Source organism: Euprymna scolopes, chromosome 27 (genome assembly GCF_053919585.1).
Source record: "Euprymna scolopes isolate OS-2025 chromosome 27, ASM5391958v1, whole genome shotgun sequence".
Taxonomy (NCBI): Eukaryota; Metazoa; Mollusca; class Cephalopoda; order Sepiida; family Sepiolidae; genus Euprymna; species Euprymna scolopes.
In genome coordinates, this window is record NC_136508.1 from 108,170,868 (window position 1) to 108,195,248 (window position 24,381).

Consider the following 24,381-nt stretch of genomic DNA (forward strand, 5'->3'; position numbering starts at 1 on the left):
TTAGATTTAGGAAGCCGTTTCAAATCTGTTTCTTAGGCTGCGGATCTTGACAGCACTGTCTCCCCTGCTAGAACTAACTCCAGTACGACTAGATTTCGGGGCATCACGAACACTACCGGTGTTTTGGTTCTTTTGCACAGTCTTTTGTACCGTTTTCTCACCACATTTCAATCTGCGGCCGATTTCTCGATTGGATAAACCAGAAAGGAGGAGATTAATGAGCTCCTCACAATAACTCAGAAAAAGTCGTGGCATATGAACTAAATGTTACGTTGTATAATCTGGAACAACAACAATTACGATTATAGATGCTTTGTTGCCTGTTGGTAGATATTTTAAACTGATTTTGAGGCGATAATTTAAGCTCGTTTTAAGCGAATTTGTTGCTACGGACTTTCTTTTTGCCTCCTCATTTTTAAGTTATTTTTAAATTGACGTGAACACAAGAATATTTTGATCAAAGTCAAACATGAACAAGTAAAATTATAGAGGAATAAAAGCTGAATCAGATGAGGTATAGGTTGTTTAAACAGTTACATTAAATTTAGCTTGAATTTGCAGTTTTTGAAAAAATACAAGTGCGGACTTTTTTTTTTGGCTACACTGTATACATGCCCGTTATATATATATATATATATATATATATATATATATATATATATATATATATATATATATATATATATATATATACTCAAGTATACTATAACATGCTCTTCCCGAGACTGGGTGTATACATGTAGTATTGTAAATAAATGAAGACGTAAAAACACTTTTCAAGGTTTTATTGAACAAAATTCACAGCTACTAAAGCAAGGGAGAAAAACTCAGTCTTTTAAATAAAAAGGAACGCGTGCAAAAATATGTGGCAAGAAACTGAATTTGCATATCGATTTTTTTAAACATTAAGAACAAAACAATTTGCATTAGCGTTTCCTTTAAATGAAAACGTAACAGTAAGTCATCGTATTTTCCCATACTCTGAACACACTGACCATCTCATTAATTTCTAAGATCATTTTCATTTACATGGAGTAGCGAGTGACGATTGGCGAGTTTTAAATTACTAGCTAGTGAGTGATAATATACCTCTATGGTAATTGATTCAAAAGTCGAAAGTGGATCCATGTTGTAGTAGTCATCCCTTCATAGAACCTTGCAACTTGATACTAGATGACTGTGTGGCAGAATCTGCATTTGTTATCATTAGTGAGACCTGCCATCTTCTTGAATGCATTGGGAATCAATCCCTAGTCTTGAGCAGCCATTATAACCCTTTCCTTATCGTGGTGGAGGGCTCCCCTCTTGAGCCAGTCCAAGCAACCTTTTTTGTCTATGTATTCCTGCGAAAGTTCCCCCAGAAAATACGCTGATGTTTGTCTCATTCTTTAAGGTCCCTCTTTTGGAAGGTCTCGGTACATTTCTGCTGGCTCTTTCTTGATATTTCTGTGGTAGGTTTGTTTGGTGCTTCGCCCTCATCTGAGAGACAGCACTGACCAAAATGCTTGGCCAGCTGGGTGACTGATGTTGTTCTGCTGGCTATTGTTTATGTTCCTATACCACTCAGAGGGTGTGGTTCTTGGAGCTTCTCAGATACTGGCCTGTGCTCACTATCGTTGGTGGTTCATCTCTGAAAGCCCAAGTCCTCCTTCTTCCCGTGGAAAATACAGTCTTGGTAGACACTGATATCTATATATTATTTTATGAAGCGTTAGTAGCTTCTGTGTCTTTACATCTAGCCAGTTGATGTATTTTTGTGGCCAGTCAATGATACCAAAATTATATATTATTACTGGCACAGCAATTTGGTTTACGTAATTTATTTTTATTTGAAAGCTTTGTTTTGCAGATCTCCCTCACACGGAATGCATACTGTTTGCCTATCTTCTCCCTTATCTTGGCATGTTATGTTATCATTTTCCTCAATGTCTTACACATCTAGCCGGTTGATATATTTTCGTGGCCAGTCAATGATACGATAGCTCCCAAAGCTGTATGTTATTACTGGTTGATGGCAGTTATTTTATTTTTATTTGTAAGCTATGTTTTGCATACCTACCTCACACGGCGCACAAAATTTTTACTAATCTTCTCCCTCATCTTGGCATGCTGTATGTTCGCGTTTTCCTCAATGCCAAGGTAATTATAAGGCGTGTGCTCTTCTAGATCCTTGTTGTCGATGTCTTCATTAAGCTGCATATTTTCTGTGTGGGTCTTCTTCCCAGCTCTTAGTGTACACCTGGCACATTTATCCAAGCCAAACTTCATTTCGATATCATTGGAGAAGGTGTGTACTAACCCGACTACCTGTAAAAACTGGTGCAGATCCGTGTCAGAGCTGGTGAGCTCATATGTCTCACTAAATTTGATTTTTATAAAAGAATATCAACACACTTCACAAGAACGTGGCTTTTCCCTTTTTTGTTTTATTTTACTTCAGTCGAAGTTCTCAGAAATGAAGGGGCCCACAACATAGGGCTAACATTAACTCTATATGAGATACATAGATATTCGAATATTCTATTAAACCTCTTTATCTCTCAAACACTGAGTTAGATAAGACATTGAGAACATAGTTTTCCTCTCCCCAATTAACCATTTTTATATCTTTAATTTTGGTCTGTTAGTCTTACTGGATTCCAGGACAAGAGTTTATCAAGTCTGGTGGAATATCCAGCTTCGTGCTATTACTTGAGGTAATATCACTTGGAGAAGGTGCACCATTCCTCAAAAAAGCTTTGGGGTAGCCGTAGTGAGATGTTATTTGGGCAGCGAATACTGAATGTGATTTAGAATATTTGGTTAGGGTTTACTTTTAGAGAAAAGTATCCCCATGCCAGGTTGTACTGACAAACCCCTGTACAAAGAGATCTTAGACACTCGGAGTGTCTAGTATGCATTCAAGTTCTCTCTATTAGGAATTAAAGTCTCGTATATCTCATCAATGTTGATTTAACAGAACAAGAATATCCACACACTTCACAAGAATATGGCTTTTCCCTTTTGTCCTATTTTCCTTCAGTCGAAATACTCAAAAGTCAAGGGGCCCACAACCTGCGGCGAACACTTGAACTCTATATGAGATACATAGATATTCGAATGGTTATTTATCTCTCAAACACTGAGTTAGTAAAGAAATTGAGAACATAATTTTCTTCTCCCCAATTAACCATTTTTATGCGTTGTAGTATAAATTTCATTTTGGTCTCTTGGTCTTACTGGTAACATCACTTGGAGAAGGTGCACCATTCCTCTTAAAAGGCAATGTGGCTTAGCCATACTGATGAGTTCTTATTTGGGCAGTAAATACTATGTGATTTTGAATATTTGGTCATTATCCTCATGCCAAGTTTTTCTGACAAACACTCGAGAATAGTGTCTACTAGGCATTCAAGCTCTATCCCCAGTGTGAGTTTTCATATGTCTCACTAATGTTGATTTTGAAATAAAAAAATATCCACATACTTCACAAGAATGTGGCTTTTCCCCAGTGTGACTTTTCATATGTCTCACTAATGATGATTTTTGAGAAAAAGAATAAGAGCACATTTCACAAGAATATGGCTTTTCCCCCGTGTGGGTTCTCATATGTATAACTAATTTTGATTTATCAGAACAAGAATATCCACACACTTCACAGGAATGTGGCTTTTCCCCCGTGTGAGTTCTTATATGGCTCACTAATGTTGATATTTGGGAACAAGAATATCTACAAACTTCACAAGAATGTGGCTTTTCCCCAGTGTGAGTTCTCATATGTGTCACCAAATTTGATTTTGTAGAAAAAGAATATCCACACACTTTACAAGAATGTGGCTTTTCCCCTGTGTGAGTTCTCATATGTCTCACTAACGAAAATTTTTCATTACAAGAATATCCACACACTTCACAAGAATGTGGCTTTTCCCCAGTGTGAGTTCTCATATGTATCACTAAGTGGGCTTTGTTAGAACAAGAATATCCACAAACTTCACAAGAATGTGGCCTTTTCTTTGTGTGAGTTCTCATATGCATCACTAATTTTGATTTATCAGAACAAGAATATCCACATACTTCACAGGAATGTGGCTTTTTCCCAGTGTGAGTACTCATATGCTTCACTAATTCTGATTTGTCAGAACAAGAATATCCACACACTTCACAAGAATGTGGGGTTTCCCCCGTGTGAGTTCTTATATGCCTCACTAATGTTGATATTTGAGAACAAGAATATCCACAAACTTCACAGGAATGTGGCTTTTCCCCAGTGTGAGTTCTCATATGTTTCACCAAATTTGATTTTGTAGAAGAAGAATATCCGCACACTTTACAAAAATGTGGCTTTTCCCCAGTGTGAGTTCTCATATGTCTCACTAACGAATATTTTGCAGTACAAGAATATCCACACACTTCACAAGAATGTGGCTTTTCCCCAGTGTGAGTTCTCATATGTATCACTAATTTTGATTTACCAGAACAAGAATATCCACATACTTCACAAGAATGTGGCTTTTCCCCAGTGTGCGTTCTCATATGTCTCACTAATTTGGATTTCTTAGAACAAGAATATCCACAAACTTCACAAGAATGTGGTTTTAGCTCAGTGTGAGTTCTCATATGTATAACCAACGAATATTTTTCAGTACAAGAATATCCACACACTTCACAAAAATGTTGCTATTCCCTAATGTCTATATATATATATATTTAAATTAAATTGCTCATGCAGCAAGATTATCACTACCAAGTTATAAGCATTATGTCATTTTATCCTGACTTTTTCAGTTTTAATCTGAAGTTGTTGATGCAAATCAGATTTTATGCTAAAGAAATTTTAATTGTGTATCACTTTTCATTTGTTTGATAAGAGATATTTCGTAGTGTAAAAGTTAAAAGTTTCTCTGTTGTAAATTATAAGACTTTTCTGAAATGTTAAATTCGATATCTCATTATTTACAAAAACATTAAACAAAATTTTCACAGATTTAAATATGGGTGATGTTATTATCACTATTTGCTAAACAATCCAGAAAAAATAACTCTTCACACATATATGTCTAATAATCTTGTGAGCAGACGTTTTTTCTGTCAGCCACGTAACGGAATAATTGTCTATTAATACTGTTTAATGAAGAGGATGGTCCATTAATATTCATTGAAAACATTCAGGCAGGAACATCTGCAAATAAAAAATAAATTAAATCTCGTATTTTTAATATTGTTTTATTTTAATCTTGCCAATAAAACAAGAAACATAACTTTATAAAACATTTAAAAACCACAGAAATAAACACTTAATTCACATTCATATTGTTTAAATGTAATATAATATTCATAGTATTTTGTACCTATTTACTATGCCTCCCCACGGGACTGAGTTAGACACCATGGTCGTTTTTTAACGCGGAGAAAAGGTACAAAAATAAAAATTGTCTCAGTCGTGAAGGATTTCTCCTCCACTGAAAGAGAACAAGAAATAGAAGTGCAGCATCTGAAGAACAGATACTACACTTTGATCTTGACCAAAAGGCCAAGGAATTCATAGTATTTTGTAATAAATAAACGAATAATGCAATTAATATAGCATATTTATATACAATATGCATTGTGTATTGTTGCAAATATGTATTGTGTATTGTTTCTAATATGTATTGTGTATTGTTGCGAATATGTATTGTGTATTGTTGCAAATATGTATTGTGTATTGTTGCAAATATATATTGTGTATTGTTGCAAATATGTATTGTGTATTGTTGCAAATGTTTTGTGTATTGTTGCAAATATGTTTTGTGTATTGTTGTAAATATGTTTTGTATATTGTTGCAAATATGTATTGTGTATTGTTGCAAATATGTATTGTGTATTGTTGCAAATATGTATTGTATATTGTTGCAAATATGTATTGTGTATTGTTGCATATATTTATTATGTATTATTGCAAATATGTATTGTGTATTGTTGCAAATATGTTTTGCGTATTGTTGCAAATATGTATTGTGTATTGTTGCAAATACGGATTGTGTATTGTTGCAAATATGTATTGCGTATTGTTGAAAATATCGCTTTGTGCAACTACCAAGACCATCTTTGTCTTAGACAGACATCAACAATAGTATCAAATTAAGCGCTACACCAACGTTAAATATCAACCCTGTTTCACCCTACAAGTTATTTAATGAAATGTTCTCTGATGAACTCAGAGCAAATTGTATCCTCTCAATGTATTTACTCACGACCAATCAGACAAACATCAAAATCCAACCATTCTCCTCTGTTGATGCTTGTAAGATTTCTATCGTTTGAGGCAACAAAGAGTTAAAAAAAATTGGGGTTGAATAGTTTTATCTTAAAATATCTTTTCATTCTTAATTCATCCGAACGTTAAAATTATTTATAATCATAGACGTTTAACTTATAAGCGAGTTTAATGTTTCATATTTAAATATTAGTAAGACAAAATATTTAAATTATTATTAACATATGACAAACATCTAATTCAGATAACATATTTTTAAAACTTAATTACATGTAAGATCAGCACATTTAATAGTAAATCTCTAAAAATGGTTTTATATTTAGAAAGTCAATGCTTTTTTTTTCTATTTTTAAGGAACATAGTTTTTAGAGATTTTATAGTGAATTGTTATAGGCAATAAAAACAGATGGCATAAAGCTCCAAATGTCTTAATAGAAAGGTACTGGAATATGATGGTGTATTCCAACGAGGTACCTGAACAGATGAAGTGCAACACTAGATCAACAAGTCAAATAAGTTAATCTTTGTTTCTGTAGCTTGCCGATATTTAATGTGCATTAATTGTCGGCCATGGTTTGTGGATAGACAGAATGGCAAACACTGCTGACTGCAGTGAATTTGTGCTTACAACCAGCTTGTTAACGACTTTAAAGAGTTTCTCCCTTTACCGTTGAATATTGTTCTACCTAATATAGATATCTTGTATAGCAAACCTTACCCAGCCATAAAATTGAGGTTATGCAAAAGAGAACTGCATGTGTTTAAACTTGAATCACAAATTCTAAGCTTTTTTAAAAATTATGTTTTACAAAGTAATAAAAAAATTGTGCAAATTGAAAAGAAGTTATAAAATGATATGTTGTTTCATATTACGGGGCATACGTCGGTTGCAATAAAATTAGCTATTGTGCAGATTGGCGAGGCTTTGTTTTTATTTTTCAGCTATCACTATCCATTTTGCATGTAGTTTATCATGTTCAGGCCAAATGGTATGACGTCATGAAATTGGTTATGAGTTTTTAAGAGCTCTTTTACAGAATAAGAAAAAAAATTGTGTAAATTGAAAAGAAGTTACAAATTGATATAATGTTACATATAAAATACCAGACGTTGGTGACGATAACGTTAACTAATGTGCAGGTTGGCAAAGCTTGGTTCTCATTTTCAGCTACCAATATCCATGTTGCATATTGTTTTATGATGTTCACACCAGATGATATGACGTCATAAAATTGGTGATGGTGTAAGAGTTGTTTAGAAAATAGACCAATAGTATTTTTTTATTATTATCACATTTTCACTCCAAACAAGGCACATTGCCACTTTGGTGTAGGGGGCTACTATCAGAAGCAACAACTACTGGGATACTATGTAGGAATTTGGCCAGCATGATGTTGGTTCATGTTATACTTGAACTTCTGCACGTCAGTACAGTTGGCGAAGCAGGGACCTGGAATGGTATTCCAAAGTCTAGCAGTTCTGGGGAAGAAACTACTGGAGCAGAAAGATCTTTTATCTTTAGGGATCTCTACCGTGTGGGGGTGGGATTTAGCTGCCTGTCAGGTCTGTTGAGGGTGCCTATGTCGTGGGGGCACAAGTGTCTGCAGTTCGCCAGAGCATTCATCATTAAAACACAGGCAGAGGGATGCAACATTTCGTCGATGGGACAGAGGCTGAAGCTTAGATACCATTTCAGGGCCTATCAGATTGGCGACTCTCTTTTGAACCTTGTCTAGGAGCGAGAGACTAGTAGCAGATGCACCAGTCCAAATTTTACAGCAATACTCCCTACATGGGCGAATGGTGGCCTTATAGAGGTACAGGATACTTTCGGGTGTTAGTAGTTTTCAAGCACGGTAGAGAGAACCTACCTTCTTCACAGCAGCCCTGGCAATGCTTTCAATGTAACTGTTTCAACTCATGTTTCCTGTGACCGTTAGGCCAAGGAGTGTGTACTCTCAGATAAAGAATCACTGACCATTGCTATTGGAGGCAGAGAAGGTTTCTCGTAATTATTGAAGGAAACCAGTTTAGTCTTCGCAGCATTGAATGTGACCATCCATTTTTGCCCCTATTTCACTAGAGATTGGAGGTCATCCTCTAGTGTTTTTGCCATTTCTCTAGATATGTGGTCGTTTGTTTTCCTGTCGTGCCTGTTATAGAGCTTGGTGTCATCAGCATATATACACATCTCAGAGGCAATTTTGTCGTGGAGGTCATTTATGAATATTAGGGATAATAGAGGTCCAAGGATAGACCCTTGAGGCACTCCCGCATTTATATCATATTGTTTAAATGTATGACCGTTGAGGACAGCCTGGAGTTTTCTCTTACCTAAGAAGGATTTAATTATGTAAAGTATTCTACCAGCGATACCGTATGATCTAATTTTCCTGAGAAGCCCGTCATGCCATACCCTGTCAAAAGCCTTAGATATATCCAGAGCTACCGCTCTACCCTTCTCCGCTTTGTCCAATGAATGGTATATACGTTCAGAGATTACAGTTAGGATGTCTGCTGTGGAACGGGCTTGTCTAAATCCATATTGTTGGTCAGTCAGAAGTTAAGCATCTGTAAGGTGATGGACTAGAGCATGCTTAATTATAGTCTCAAATATTTTGGCGAAAAGTGAGAGAAGGCTAATGGGGCGATAATTTGATGGGTCAGTTCTTTCGCCAGAATTTTTGAATACTGGTACTACAGAAGACGTTTTCCAACAGCCTGGAAAGCAAGATTCATTAAGGCATTTGTTGTAGAGTTTGGAGACCACTGGAGCTACTTCGGCTGAGCACTTTTTTAATAGCACAGCTGGGATGAAATCGGGTCGACATGCTTTTGAAGTGTCAAGGTTTTTTATGATAGCATGCACCTGAGCAGGGGTGATTTTTAGAACGTCTAACGTGGCATCTGTCCGCAAAGGAAAGTCAGGTAGGGGGTGGTTGGAAGGGTCCAGTATGGAGTTTGAGGCAAACCGACTGGCAAGCATGTAAGCCTTTTCATTTGCTGAGCAAACAACCTCGTGATTGTTGGATACATAGCAATACTAATCCATCTCCACATAATAATCAGACAATATATATTGTGCAATTGTACTTCATAGTTAGATGAGAATTGGATTAGATAGGCTTACCTAACATTTTCTGCATGGTTTATAAAGTGCAGACTCAAGACGTATAAAGTTATTTAATTAGAACTAAAGCACAAGTTGTTCACAGGAGAGACTTTATAGAATTTTATGATCTCCACAGTATATGTTCTTACAAAGTGATGAAACATTTTAGATTTAAATTTGCGACTCCAGTTTTTAAGAGTTTGTAGTAGTTGCTTTTTAAAAGTATTTTTACACAATAATTAATATATTTTTGCAAGTTTAAGAAAAGTTTTACATTATTATATTTTTTAAAGTAGTTTTTACGCAATAATTAATATATTTTTGCAAGTTTACGAAAAGTTTTACATTATAATATTTTTTAAATTAGTTTTTTACACAATAATTAATATATTTTTTCAAGTTTAAGAAAAGTTTTACATTATTATATTTTTAAAGTAGTTTTTTACACAATAATTAATATATTTTTTCAAGTTTAAGAAAAGTTTTACATTATTATATTTTTTAAAGTAGTTTTTTACACAATAATTAATATATTTTTTCAAGTTTAAGAAAAGTTTTACATTATTATATTTTTTGAAGTAGGTTTTTACACAATAATTAATATATTTTTTCAAGTTTAAGAAAAGTTTTACATTATTATATTTTTTGAAGTAGTTTTTACACAATAATTAATATATTTTTTCAAGTTTAAAAAAGTTTTACATTATTATATTTTTTAAAGTAGTTTTTTACACAATAATTAATATATTTTTGCAAGTTTAAGAAAAGTTTTACATTATTATATTTTTAAAGTAGTTTTTTACACAATAATTAATATATTTTTGCAAGTTTAAGAAAAGTTTTACATTATTATATTTTTTAAAGTAGTTTTTTACACAATAATTAATATATTTTTGTAAGTTTAAGAAAAGTTTTACATTATTATATTTTTTAAAGTAGTTTTTTACACAATAATTAATATATTTTTGCAAGTTTAAGAAAAGTTTTACATTATTATATTTTTTAAAGTAGTTTTTTACACAATAATTAATATATTTTGCAAGTTTAGGAAAAGTTTTACATTATTATATTTTTTAAAGTAGTTTTTTTACACAATAATTAATATATTTTTTCAAGTTTAAGAAAAGTTTTACATTATTATATTTTTAAATTAGTTTTTACACAATAATTAATATACTTTTGCAAGTTTAAGAAAAGTTTTAGATTATAATATTTTTTGAAGTAGTTTTTCACGCAATAATTAACATATTTTTGCAAGTTTAAGAAAAGTTTTACATTATTATATTTTTAAAGTAGTTTTTTACACAATAATTAATATATTTTTGCAAGTTTAAGAAAAGTTTTACATTATTATATTTTTTAAAGTAGTTTTTTACACAATAATTAATATATTTTTCAAGTTTAAGAAAAGTTTTAAATTATTATATTTTTTAAAGTAGTTTTTTACACAATAATTAATATATTTTTGTAAGTTTAAGAAAAGTTTTACATTATTATATTTTTTAAAGTAGTTTTTTACAAAATAATTAATATATTTTTGCAAGTTTAAGAAAAGTTTTACATTATTATATTTTTTAAAGTAGTTTTTTACACAATAATTAATATATTTTTTCAAGTTTAAGAAAAGTTTTACATTATTATATTTTTTAAAATAGTTTTTTACACAATAATTAATATATTTTTGCAAGTTTAAGAAAAGTTTTACATTATTATATTTTTTAAAGTAGTTTTTTACACAATAATTAATATATTTTTTCAAGTTTAAGAAAAGTTTTACATTATTATATTTTTTGAAGTAGTTTTTTACACAATAATTAATATATTTTTGCAAGTTTAAGAAAAGTTTTACATTATTATATTTTTTAAAGTAGTTTTTTACACAATAATTAATATATTTTTTCAGGTTTAAGAAAAGTTTTACATTATTATATTTTTTGAAGTAGTTTTTTACACAATAATTAATATATTTTTTCAGGTTTAAGAAAAGGTTTACATTATTATATTTTTTAAAGTAGTTTTTTACACAATGATTAATATATTTTTTCAAGTTTAAGAAAAGTTTTACATTATTATATTTTTTGAAGTAGGTTTTTACACAATAATTAATATATTTTTTAAAGTTTAAGAAAAGTTTTACATTATTATATTTTTTAAAGTAGTTTTTTACACAATAATTAATATATTTTTTCAAGTTTAAGAAAAGGTTTACATTATTATATTTTTTGAAGTAGTTTTTTACACAATAATTAATATATTTTTTCAAGTTTAAGAAAAGTTTTACATTATTATATTTTTTTAAGTAGTTTTTTACACAATAATTAATATATTTTTTCAAGTTTAAGAAAAGTTTTACATTATTATATTTTTTAAAGTAGTTTTTTACACAATAATTAATATATTTTTTCAAGTTTAAGAAAAGTTTTACATTATTATATTTTTTAAAGTAGTTTTTTACACAATAATTAATATATTTTTTCAAGTTTAAGAAAAGTTTTACATTATTATATTTTTTGAAGTAGTTTTTTACAAAATAATTAATATATTTTTTCAAGTTTAAGAAAAGTTTTACATTATTATATTTTTTAAAGTAGTTTTTTACACAATAATTAATATATTTTTGCAAGTTTAAGAAAAGTTTTACATTATTATATTTTTTAAAGTAGTTTTTTACACAATAATTAATATATTTTTGTAAGTTTAAGAAAAGTTTTACATTATTATATTTTTTAAGGTAGTTTTTTACACAATAATTAATATATTTTTGCAAGTTTAAGAAAAGTTTTACATTATTATATTTTTTAAAGTAGTTTTTTACACAATAATATATATATTTTGCAAGTTTAGGAAAAGTTTTACATTATTATATTTTTTAAAGTAGTTTTTTACACAATAATTAATATATTTTTGCAAGTTTAAGAAAAGTTTTACATTATTATATTTTTAAATTAGTTTTTACACAATAATTAATATATTTTTGCAAGTTTAAGAAAAGTTTTAGATTATTATATTTTTTGAAGTAGTTTTTCACGCAATAATTAACATATTTTTGCAAGTTTAAGAAAAGTTTTACATTATTATATTTTTAAAGTAGTTTTTTACACAATAATTAATATATTTTTGCAAGTTTAAGAAAAGTTTTACATTATAATATTTTTTAAAGTAGTTTTTTACACAATAATTAATATATTTTTGCAAGTTTAAGAAAAGTTTTACATTATTATATTTTTAAATTAGTTTTTACACAATAATTAATATATTTTTTCAAGTTTAAGAAAAGTTTTAAATTATATTTTAGAGTCTGAAAATGTTACGCTTGAAATTTTATATACCTACGTTTGACTCATGTTTTTTTACAAATGAATCACCATTTATCAAGGACAAGAAGCCCGTCGAGGATAAGGGTTAATAAGCATACGGTGGTCAATGGAACATTGTTGTTGTAATTGTTAATGGAAATTTGGTAAATTGGATTACATAAGGGAAACGGCTCATTAAGTAAATGTTTACATTGGACTTGAAAATGACCATATTATAGTCAGCTGGAAAGCAGGCAAATGGCAAATCACTGGTGTGCATTCTCAGAAAGAAACATTGTTCATGGAATCTATGTTTTTGTTTAGGCACAGATAAAGAGTGGGGGAAATTATAGATAGTTTTTCAGCTAGACGAGTGTTTCTCGTGAAAGTTTGGCGAGGGGGACTATAGACTGGAGCTCAGACGAGCACTAGACATGAAAATAATGATAAAGCAGAGACAGGCTGTGAAAAAGAGGTTACAGGAAAGAGAAAATAGCATCCCCTACTAGGCTACGGAGTCTACTATTAACACTGTCAAGGCAGGGAACATGAGTTGGAATAGATACATCGAGATAATTGCCAAGACTGCTGTGAAGAAGGTGGGCTCTCTCTTCCCTTCTAGAAAGTTACTTACACTTGAAAATATCCTATACAAAGCTACAATTCGCCCTTGTATGGAGTATTGTTGTGACATTTGGGCTGGTGCATCTGCTACTAGTCTCTCGCTCCTGGGAAGGGTTCAAAAGAGAGTCGCTAACTTGATAGATCCTGAGCTGTCATCTAAGCTTTACTTGCTGTCCCATCGACGAAATATTGCATCCCTCCGATTGTTTTACAAGTATTTTAATGGTGGATGTTCTGACGAACTACAAAGTCTTGTACCATCTTAATGAAAATACTCCTGACAAACCCAACAAGCAGCAAAGTCTCACCCCTACACAGAAGAGATCCCTAGATATATGAAAGTCTTCTACTCTAATAGTTTCTTCCTCAGAACTGCTAGACTTAAAAATTCTCTTCTGGCTTTCTGCTTCCCCAACTGTACTGACATGCAGAAGTTCAAGTGTAATGTAAACAAACATTTTGCTGCTAAACTCCCTACATAGTACCCCTGTAACTTAGGTCCATGATAGTAGCCTCCTACATCAAAGTGGCAATTTGCCTTGTTTGGTGTAATAAAAAACTGGTAAAACCAAACAGGAAAATCATGTAAAAAAGTAAATATAATTAAAGATAGAAAACTACTTGTAAAAGTAAAAAAAAAACAATGGAATACTGAAAAACTTAAAGATAATTGTGGACAGAAAACTACTTCTAAAAGTAAAATAAAAGTAAAAAAAAACAATGGAATATTGAAAAACTATGCTGGTTTCGATTGTAAATATTAACCAATTATTTTTTCTATATTAAGATTCTGTTAATTAGTGATGGCCAATAAATGAGGGCTCATTTTATGCAAACTTAATTAAATAAAATTATCCTTATTCTAAAACCTAAAATATTGAATAAAATATCAAAATTCAAACAATTCTCAAGCGAAATATAAGCTAAATATGGACAGAAAAGTATTTGTACAAATATTTAAAAAACAATAAAAATATTAAAAAAAAAAAACATTTTGTGCTCAGTTGTCTAAATATTCGACAAACTTTGGATCGACTTATTTTGTTTAGGGTAAACATTATTATTTTCTCAGAAATCACGAAAGTAAATAAACACAGTTTTTATAAAAATCTAAATATCAGATTGAATAATCAATTTTTAGGAAGATTAGGAAGGGGTGGGTGCTCATTTTCAGTTTAATTTATAATACAAAGTCTTAAATATTTAAATTTTGTGTTTTTACATTCTTACTCTCTTCCTGATCTACATCAATGATCTCCCAAAACACATACTTAAATCATTCGTTGACATCTATGCTGATGACACGATCATCTATGGCAACACATCAAACGACGTAAATGACAAAGTTCTCTCTAATTCTCTCTCGTCTGATCTTGAGTGTGTGGTACAGTGGAGGAAGAGGTGGCTGGTTACTTTTAATGCATCCAAAACAATGCTTCTATCTTTTCATCATCAACGCTCTAATCCCCATCTGGCATCAATTGAAATGGATGGCTCTCGTCTTGGGGAGGCTCCATGTTTGGACAAGCTTCTGGGTTTGACCTTTACTTCTGATCTGAAATGGAACACGTACATCAAATCTGTTGCCAAGGACGCTTGGAAAATTCTAAGATCCATCTACTGCTCCAGAAGATATCTCACAACTGATGCAATTCTCTATCTGTATAAAAGCCAAGTACGTTCAAGAATGGAGTACTGCTGCCACATCTGGAGCTGCTAAAAATACCTATCCTGCCTTGACAGAGTACAAAAAAGACTTCGTGGCTTAGTGGGGGATGCCCTTTTCTTTTCCCTGCAGCCTCTTTCCCACAGAAGAGACGTTGCGAGCCTGTCTTTGTTTTATCGTTATTTCCATGGCAAGTGCTTATCTGAGCTCCAATCTCTCATCCCCCTCACCAATCTTTCATGAGAAACACCCGTCTGGCTAAAACTACTGTCAATAATTTCCCCCACTCTTTATCTGTGCCTGAATCCAAAGGTAGATTCCATGAGCAGAGCTTCTTTCTCAGAAGTGCACGATTGTGGAACTCTATTCCGTTTGCCTGTTTCCCACCTGACTACAACTTGGATGTCTTCAAATCCAACATAAACAAATTCCTGAAAAACCGCCCCCTTAAGTAAGACACTCTATCAAATCTCCAATACTAATGATTACTACAATACTATCTCATTGATTACTGTACACACAATAACCCGTATCCCTGAGTTGCCTCCTGGCCTTGATAAGTGGTAACCTCCATGTAAAAAAAACATTTTTTTTTTTTTTAGCAGTAAAACTACGTTGGATTCGATTGTAAATATTTACTAATTATTTTTCCTTTATTAAGTTTCTGTTACGTGCTCATTTGTTGGAAAAAAATCATATAACTCAGAGTAGCTAACCTGAAGTGAAGTTGCGAAAAAGATACAATCTTCTCCGCGACCTTCTTCTCAGGTCTTGTAACCACAGTAACATGAAAGTAAAGGAATGAAGAACTCTTCACAAAGGAGGAAGCTTTTTATAACAATTACCTTACTCTATTAGTATAAATAACCACAAGGCTATTGTTCTTCTTGGCTGTTGGAAGAGCATCCTCACCTCCGGCAGCTACACCCAGTTAACTTATGTATTATTCACTAGACATTTTATGTAAACTTACTAAAAAAAAATCATTTTATGTAAATGAAATAAAAGAATCATTTTATGTAAATGCAATAAAAGAATATTTTTATGCAAACTTAATAAAAAAATCATTTTATGTAAATGAAACAAAAAATCATTTTATGTAAATGTAATAAAATAATCATTTCATGTAAACGAATAAAAAAGAATCATTTTATGTAAACGAAATAAAAGAATCATTTTATGTAAACGAAATAAAAAACCATTTTATGTAAACGTAATAAAAGAATCATTTTATGTAAACGTAATAAAAGAATCATTTTATGTAAACGAATCAAAAATAATAATTTTATGTAAACGAAATAAAAGAATCATTTTATGTAAACGAAATAAAAAAAATCATTTTATCTAAATGTAATAAAATCATTTTATCTAAACGTAATAAAAGAATCGTTTTATGTAAACGTAATAAAAGAATCATTTTATGTAAACGAAATAAAAAAATCACTTTATGTAAACGTAATAAAAAAATCATTTTATATAAACGCAATAAAAAATCATTTTATGTAAATGTAATAAAAATCATTTTATGTAAACGTAATAAAAAAATCATTTCATCTAAACGTAATAAAAGAATCATTTTATGTAAACGAAATAAAAAATCATTTTATGTAAACGTAATAAAATATCATTTTATGTAAACGCAATAAAAAATCATTTTATGTAAACGTAATAAAAAATCATTTTATGTAAACGTAATAAAAAATCATTTTATGTAAACGAAATAAAAAAATAATTTTATGTTAAACGTAATAAAAAAATAATTTTATGTAAGCGTAATAAAAAATAATTTTATGTAAACGTAATAAAAAATGATTTTATGTAAACGCAATAAAAGAATAATTTTATGTAAACGAAAAAAAAGAATCATTTTATGTAAACGAAATAAAAAAAATCATTTTATGTTAAATGTAATAAAAAATCATTTTATGTAAACGAAATAAAAAATAATTTTATGTAAACGTAATAAAAAATCATTTTATGTAAACGTAATAAAAAATCATTTTATGTAAACGAAATAAAAAATAATTTTATGATAACGTAATAAAAATCATTTTATGTAAACGTAATAAAAAATCATTTTATGTAAACGTAATAAAAAATCATTTTATGTAAACGAAATAAAAAAATCATTTTATGTAAACGTAATAAAAAATCATTTTATGTAAACGTAATAAAAAAATCATTTTATGTAAACGAAATAAAAAATCATTTTATGTAAACGTAATAAAAAAATAATTTTATGTAAACGTAATAAAAATAATTTTATGTAAACGAAATAAAAAATCATTTTATGTAAACGAAATAAAAAAATCATTTTATGTAAACGAAATAAAAAATCATTTTATGTAAACGTAATAAAAAAATAATTTTATGTAAACGTAATAAAAAATCATTTTATGTAAACGAAATAAAAAATAATTTCATGTAAACGTAATAAAAAATCATTTTATGTAAACGTAATAAAAAAATCATTTTATGTAAACGAAATAAAAAATCATTTTATGATAACGTAATAAAAAAATAATTTTATGTAAACGTAATAAAAATCATTTTATGTAAACGAAATAAAAAATCATTTTATGTAAACGTAATAAAAAATCATTTTATGTAAACGTAATAAAAATCATTTTATGTAAACGTAATAAAAATCATTTTATGTAAACGTAATAAAAAATAATTTTATGTAAACGTAATAAAAATCATTTTATGTAAACGTAATAAAAATCATTTTATGTAAACGTAATAAAAAAAATCATTTTAAAAGAATAATTTTATGCAAACGAAATAAAAGAATAATTTTATGCAAACGAAATAAAAAAATCATTTTATGTAAACGTAACAAAAAAATCATTTTATGTAAACGTAATAAAAGATCATTTTATGTAAACGTAATAAAAGAACCATTTTAAAAGAATAATTTTATGCAAACGAAATAAAAGAATAATTATATGCAAACGAAATAAAAGAATAATTTTATGTAAACGTAATAAAAAAATCATTTTATGTAAACGTAATAAAAAAAATCATTTTATGTAAACGTAATAAAAGAATCATTTTATGTAAACGTAATAAAAGAATCATTTTAAAAGAATAATTTTATGCAAACGAAATAAAAGAATAATTTTATGTAAACGTAGTAAAAAAATCATTTTAAAAGAATAATTTTATGTAAACGTAATAAAAAAATCATTTTATGTAAACGTAATAAAAAATCATTTTATGTAAACGTAATAAAAGAATCATTTTATGTAAACGTAATAAAAGAATCATTTTAAAAGAATAATTTTATGCAAACGAAATAAAAGAATAATTTTATGTAAACGTAATAAAAGAATCATTTGATGTAAAAGTAATAAAAATCATTTTATGTAAACGTAATAAAAGAATTATTTTATGTAAACGTAATAAAAGAATCATTTTAAAAGAATAATTTTATGTAAACGAAATAAAAGAATCATTTTATGTAAACGAAATAAAAGAATCATTTTATGTAAACGTAATAAAAAAATCATTTTATGTAAACGAAATAAAAGAATCATTTTATGTAAACGTAATAAAAGAATCATTTTATGTAAACGTAATAAAAAATCATTTTATGTAAACGTAATAAAAAATCATTCTACGTAAACGTAATAAAAGATTATTTTATGTAAACGTAATAAAAAAATCATTTTATGCAAACGTAATAAAAGAATCATTTTAAAAGAATCATTTTATGTAAACGAAATAAAAGAATCATTTTATGTAAACGAAATAAAAGAATTATGTTATGTAAACGAAATAAAAGAATCATTTTATGTAAACGAAATAAAAAAATTATTTTATGTAAACGAAATAAAAGAATCATTTCATGTAAACGAAATAAAGAAATTATTTTATGTAAACGAAATAAAAAAATCATTTCATGTAAACGAAATAAAGAAATTATTTTATGTAAACGAAATAAAAGAATCATTTTATGTAAACAAAATAAAATAATTATTTTATGTAAACGAAATAAAAAAATTATTTTATGTAAACGAAATAAAAAAATCATTTTATGTAAACGAAATAAAAAAATCATTTTATGTAAACGTAATAAAAGAATCATTTTAAAAGAATCATTTTATGCAAACGAAATAAAAGAATCGTTTTATGTAAACGAAATAAAAAAATCATTTTATGTAAACGAAATAAAAGAATCATTTTATGTAAACGAAATAAAAGAATCATTTTATGTAAACGTAATAAAAGAATCATTTTAAAAGAATCATTTTATGCAAACGAAATAAAAGAATCGTTTTATGTAAACGAAATAAAAAAATCATTTTATGTAAACGAAATAAAAGAATCATTTTATGTAAACGAAATAAAAGAATCATTTTATGTAAACGTAATAAAAGAATCATTTTAAAAGAATCATTTTATGCAAACGAAATAAAAGAATCGTTTTATGTAAACAAAATAAAAAATCATTTTATGTAAACGTAATAAAAAAATCATTCTACGTAAACGTAATAAAAAATTATTTTATGTAAACGTAATAAAAAAAATCATTTTATGCAAACGTAATAAAAGAATCATTTTAAAAGAATCATTTTATGTAAACGAAATAAAAGAATCATTTTATGTAAACGAAATAAAAGAATTATGTTATGTAAACGAAATAAAAGAATAATTTTATGTAAACGAAATAAAAAAATTATTTTATGTAAACGAAATAAAAAAATCATTTTATGTAAACGAAATAAAAAAATCATTTTATGTAAACGAAATAAAAGAATCATTTTATGTAAACGAAATAAAAGAATTATTTTATGTAAACGAAATAAAAAAAATATTTTATGTAAACGAAATAAAAACATCATTTTATGTAAACGAAATAAAAGAATCATTTTATGTAAACGAAATAAAAGAATCATTTTATGTAAACGAAATAAAAGAATTATTTTATGTAAACGAAATAAAAGAATTATTTTATGTAAACGAAATAAAAAAAAATATTTTATGTAAACTAGGCACCGCCAAAAATGGCCGCAAAATCAAGTTGTTGTTTTTTTTTAAAACTAAATTACATTTATTAAAATCCATTATTTCTGAGTAACTTTTTTTTTTCCAGAAAGATAAAACCCTGAATTTTATCATATAGAAAACAGAATAATGTAAAACTTTTTCTACTATTTTTAATTCAATTTTAAATGTTAAATTTTCCCAAAAAGTTAACAATTGTTATTTTTTGTCTTGCACAAAAAACGTACTTAAATATTTAAAAAAAAGGGTTTTTGAAATAATTTATTTATTCATTTATTGTCTAACTAAGATTTAGGATGATTTTCTAAGAGAATGTGCAAAAATATTATAATATAAGTACCTGAATTTCAAATAATTCCACTTATTCATATATGTAACCAGATATTTCGCGTCGCCGAAGAGTTCAGATCGACTCTGTTTACGTTTTCTTTCGATGAGACGAAAACTATGGAAGACTAAACAGGCCAAAAAAACTTATTTTTCAGTGACGAAAATTTCAATGTATTATTAAGCTGAGGCTGGCCAGTACCAGATGGGTGACCATTTGTATGAGTTTGGTTTTTAATGTGTATGTGTGTGGGGGCCAGGCTCCCCAAAATGGGGGGAGGGGGCAATTTAAAGCAGAATAAAAAAAAATTATTTCAGCGCGTTTGGTCCACCGTAGTCGAAAGGCGGCAAACGTTTTCAAACGAGATCGAAAAAAATGATGCTATTTTTAACACAAAGGGCACAATATTTATCGAATTTTTTTTTGTATCGATTATTCAAAGCATGCTCTGTTTAATAATGGTCATGCATTATTCGGCTCGCTAAAAAAAAATTGTTAATTTATTTATCAAAAATTTTAAAATGGCTTTTTTCGTATGAATATAAAAAAAAAATTTTTTTTGTTTTGCTTAACTTAAATTAATTATTTTACTTAACATATTCACCGAATTTCACACTTCAAAACTCAAAAGCGGGATAATTAAACACAATCGAAGTTCTGATATTCAGACGTCAAAATAAGGTATGCAAAAAATTTTTTTTTTTTTTTTTTTTTAATCTATAATTCTGTCCCTTACAACAACACAATATGTTTTGTTCAGTTTCAGATGATTATTTTAAGCATATTTTTTCCCACTTCAAAACAAGGGGGGGTTTTGTAAGCAAAAAAAAATATATATATAAATATCGTTTATGAAAAATAAGTACACTGTTATAAAGTTCATTCTTCTCCTAATAATCGCTGAAAATTTCGTATTGATCGGATAATTACCTGATTTTTGGTAGATTTTTAAAAAGACGGTCCGTCAAAAAGTACTGACCTGCCCCCCCAGTTTTGGCGGTGCCTAATGTAAACGAAATAAAAAAAATCATTTTATGTAAACGAAATAAAAGAATCATTTTATGTAAACGTAATAAAAGAATCATTTTAAAAGAATCATTTTATGCAAACGAAATAAAAGAATCGTTTTATGTAAACGAAATAAAAGAATCATTTTAAAAGAATAATTTTATGTAAACGAAATAAAAGAATCATTTTATGTAAATGAAATAAAAGAATCATTTTATGTAAACGAAATAAAAAATCATTTTATGTAAACGTAATAAAAGAATCATTTTAAAAGAATAATTTTATGCAAACGAAATAAAAGAATAATTTTATGTAAACGTAATAAAAGAATCATTTTATGTAAACGAAATAAAAAAATCATTTTATGTAAACGAAATAAAAAATCATTTTATGTAAACGTAATAAAAGAATCATTTTAAAAGAATAATTTTATGCAAACGAAATAAAAAAATCATTTTATGTAAACGTAATAAAAGAATCATTTTAAAAGAATAATTTTATGCAAACGAAATAAAAAAATCATTTTATGTAAACGTAATAAAAAAATCATTTTATGCAAACGAAATAAAAGAATAATATTATGCAAACGTAATAAAAAATCATTTTATGTAAACGAAATAAAAGAATCATTTTATGTAAACGAAATAAAAGAATCATTTTATGTAAATGAAATAAAATAATCATTTTATGTAAACGTAAATATCAAAATTCAAACGGAATTCTCTAGCGACGTAATAAGTAAATTACGACAGAAAATACACACACACACACACACACACACACACACAACACATAGTTATATATATATATATATATATATATATATATATATATATATATATATATATATATATATATATATATATATATATATATATATATATTGCAATAAAAAAACAACATATTTCAAGATTTAAGATTATTTTAAAGTTGTTGAATAATATTTTTTTAAAGTGAAAAAAAAAACAAACTTACCTTCCATTCCAGGAATTTAATACGAAAAAAAAAATCGTTTTTCTTTTGTGTTCAACGCAGAAAATTTGTTTGTTTGTCAGGATTTCTTAATATAATCTTTAGTAAATTGATACAAATTTTGTTTTGTGTGTCCAATTCATTAAGCAATTAAATATATGAAAATATAAAGGAATCAAAATTAAAAGACAAAAAACACGATTTAAACGTGAAATTATTATAAGAAGAAAAAATCAACTGCTTCAGAACAAAGAACTTATGTTCATCGTAAAACGGTGTAATCATTATTTTGTTCCTCGTGTAAAAGATTGAACATTTCATTATTAGTTGGATTAGTCGAACTACTGTTTACATCCAAGATGAGAACAGTAATCCAAATAATCCAAATATAAAAAAATGCAAAACTGAATATTTCACATAAACATTTAAAAAATGAAGGAATTGAACAAATAGCGAAGTCAATCAAATAACAAAAATAGATTTGAACCAACAAGAAACAAAACAATAATCACATGATTACATTATGAAAATTGCGAATTATTTTTATCAGATTCGATTCCGTTAACTTTACGATGACCTTAACTTATAATTCCAGACTTAAACCTGATGTTTTACATGCAATCAGCATCAAACGACTAACGATGGAAGTGTAGTACCTGTTTGTAGTTTGCTTGTGCATTTCAGCCATCTGTTGCGTTATAACCATTCTGACTTTACTTGTCATGTTTTGTGCCCTCCCATGTATTACCCCCTCCTTTGATCGAGAAGTAACGCAATGTTGTAAAATGTTCCGACTCGCAGATGTGAATATGAGAAAAATATATAACAGAACACAAACCGATCACCGCATCCGAAAAATATGGAGGGGGGCACGGGGCATTTCACAAAACGAGAGTTAAACATGAACTCCTTAGGTGTTTCCACATCTGGTTATAAAAGAGATGAGTATTGGCTGAAGAGACCTTGATACGGTTATCTAAAACGGTCCCTAATTACCAGGTTTTAAACGGTACTGCTGAATTATCTCATCTAAACTTTCTAAACAAACACACACACACACAATGGTGCTGAAAACGAATATCACATTTAAATTTGGGGTAAATAAATAGTTTTTTTATGAATAAATTACTTTTTTAAAAAGTGGGGGATCACTTTCTTATATAAATTGCACGTAAAAAAAGCACACACATACACACACACACTATATATATATGTGTGTGTGTGTGTGTGTGTGTGTGTGTGTGTGTGTGTGTGTGTGTGGTAAATATCCAGATACGCTACAACAGAACACCGACCACTCTAATTTGTTTTTTAATAGGTAATTGAGGTCGCTGACAACAAATCTGATAGTCAAACTTGGGGCAAATTTACCGTTTGCATGGTATTAACCCCTGAACCCACGAACAACTTTCCACCATTTTGCAGCTTCCGTTTACGCTACGCGCGAGCGGGCGCTGTAGCATAAATGACGATTGTAGAATTTGCATTCATGGAGCAAACTGCCTTTTCACATGGTGTATTAATAATTTGTGGAACATTTAAACTTATGCAAAAAAGAAGAAAAGCACTCCAAGAGTGTGTGTGTGTGGGGGGTGGGGGTAATGTCGGAAAGACTTTTTTGTTCAGAACAGAATTATTTTTTTTTCTTTCATTGGCGGACAATTTAAAATTCGGAGGAAAAATTAAAATTAAAAAAAAATACATTACATTACAAAAAATTACATTACAAAAAAATACAGTACATTTTGGAGGAACTTTATTTTTGTCTTACGTAGTTTTTAATGCGGTTTACAAAAACATTAGCACCAAACGTTTTTATGTTTTCGTTCTTTTTTTTCTTTTTCTTTTTTGCATGCGCTCCAACAGCACCCCCTCCCCTCCTCCCCCAATGTAAACAGTAAAATCTCCGAAAAATGTTAAATGGTGTCCTAATCAGTAAATGTCGGTGCGTTAATACCATGCAAACGGTAAGTTTGCCCCAAGTTTGACTATCAGCTTCGAATTAAAGTAGTCGGTGTTGTTCTGTTGTAGCGTATCTGGATATTTACCATATTGCCAGGGAAAGGTATACATTAATGCAATTTCCTGTCTATATTCTTTCCTACTAATATATAGGGCCAAACATGTCAC

General features: G+C 28.5%; 1 long non-coding RNA gene and 1 pseudogene across 1 annotated transcript; both read right to left on the reverse strand.

Moving 5' to 3' along the window:
- Nucleotides 1–768: 768 nt before the first annotated feature.
- LOC145249054 (uncharacterized) lies at nt 769–22,840 on the reverse strand. The gene is made up of 2 exons (XR_013863460.1): nt 22,255–22,840; nt 769–5,158 (listed from the first exon to the last, which is right to left on the reverse strand). It is a non-coding gene; the product is annotated as an uncharacterized LOC145249054 (long non-coding RNA).
- On the reverse strand, nt 5,298–5,522 carry LOC145249246 (U2 spliceosomal RNA; annotated as a pseudogene).
- Nucleotides 22,841–24,381: the final 1,541 nt, after the last annotated feature.